Here is a 1,750-nt window from a genome sequence, read left to right on the forward strand (position 1 = left end):
CAAACTGACACAGGACTGACTGTGGAGGTCTGTTGTCTTCAATCACACAACGTCCAGAAAAAGGAGACATAAAAACAATCAAGAAATTCTATTTGAGCTTTTAAACTTTTGTATACAGCTACAAATAATGCTAATAATAAATAATAAATAAAGTTAAAAACTGTCCAAAATAAGTACAAAAAAGAGAATTAGAGGCATGTCAACATTTTAATAAGATACAAATAACTTTTTATAAATTATCAGTAAAGTAATAATTACAGACAAGTGAAAGGAAGTGATCCAAATTTATTGTTTATAAATGTTTTATAATTAAACGGACAAAAGTCATTAAAAATTTATCAGGTTTAATTCAGTGCAGCTGATGAAAAAATATTTTCTGTGTAGTGGTTTATGCAGCTGATGAAAAAATATTTTCTGTGGGTGAAGTGTCTGTGGGTGTAAAAAAAATAAAAACCAAACAGTTATTTTAATTGGTTCTGGACTTGTAATGTAGATTTTCTTTTATCACTAAAATTCAGAACACACCAGAAAATCACCTTAAAGAGCAACATATTTATTAAAATGTTTGCAAACCAAATGTTGTTTCATTGTTGTTCTGGCAGTTGGGTTTAAATAAGTTCTTGTTACAAAGAGTTGGAATTTGTTATGAATTCTACAGAATAATTTCAATAAAACATCGTCTGTTGTGTTTCAGCTTGAAATGTAAAAATGACATTTAAATTAAATTATTATTTTTTATATGTTATGTAAGAACATTTTTTTTGCCCCTTTTTTGAAGGACTTTGACATCAGTGGTATAAATAACCAGTAGTGACCGCCACAGAGGAGCAGGGTGGGTCATCTAGGGAATCAAACAGCTTCCTTCTTGTGTTCACTGCCCCTGATGATTGAAATAACACAGTTACAAAGAAACACACACACACACACACACACACAGAGGCTGCAGATGATTGAAGTGATTATTTCACTAAACTACGACACCTGTTAACATTCACGTCTGTAACTGAACGAGTGAGTGTGGCCTGAATTATAGCAAACAGAAAGAAAAAAAACACACCACTGGCCTCAGCAGCAGCAGCAGCAGCAGCAGCAGCAGCAGCAGCAGCAGCAGTACAGGCCTGTGTGGATGGACTAACCTCTGGCCTGTGAACAGCAGATCACTACAATCATTTAGCCTAATGAAAACAGACACACACACACACACACACATTAAGCCATCAAGGGTCAGAATGACTTGCGACAGCAATTACAGCATCCTCCATGAGTCAAAAGTGTGATGTTCTTTATGAAGACGAGGCAAAACAAAAACACATGGATCCACTTTGATTCTCCAGCGAGTGTGTCGGCAGCGCTCGGAGACTTCCAAGGTCGTGACACGTACAGTAGACACACACACTGGCACACACACACACACACACACACACACAGGTTTTTCTTTTTCTCCGTGTGGTTAACTATTTCAAATATATTCCCTAATCTTAATCTTAATTCTCACACTAACTTTGATTTGACTGTGGTTTAAATCTTAACAAAGTGTAAATACTCTAACCCGAACTCAGTGAGGACGTGAACGATGTCCCCGTAAGGACAAGTGTCCCTATGACAACAGAGTGTGGGTATACAAACACACTCTCACAATCAGACCTGGGTCTCAGTTGTGCTCTAAAATATAATATATATTTAAAATAAGTCCACAAACATTTATTTTCCACAATGAGAAACTGACAGTGTGTGTGTGATTGTATGGGTG

The sequence above is a fragment of the Cynoglossus semilaevis genome, chromosome 2 (genome assembly GCF_000523025.1).
Source record: "Cynoglossus semilaevis isolate Cse_v1.0 chromosome 2, Cse_v1.0, whole genome shotgun sequence".
NCBI lineage: Eukaryota > Metazoa > Chordata > Actinopteri > Pleuronectiformes > Cynoglossidae > Cynoglossus > Cynoglossus semilaevis.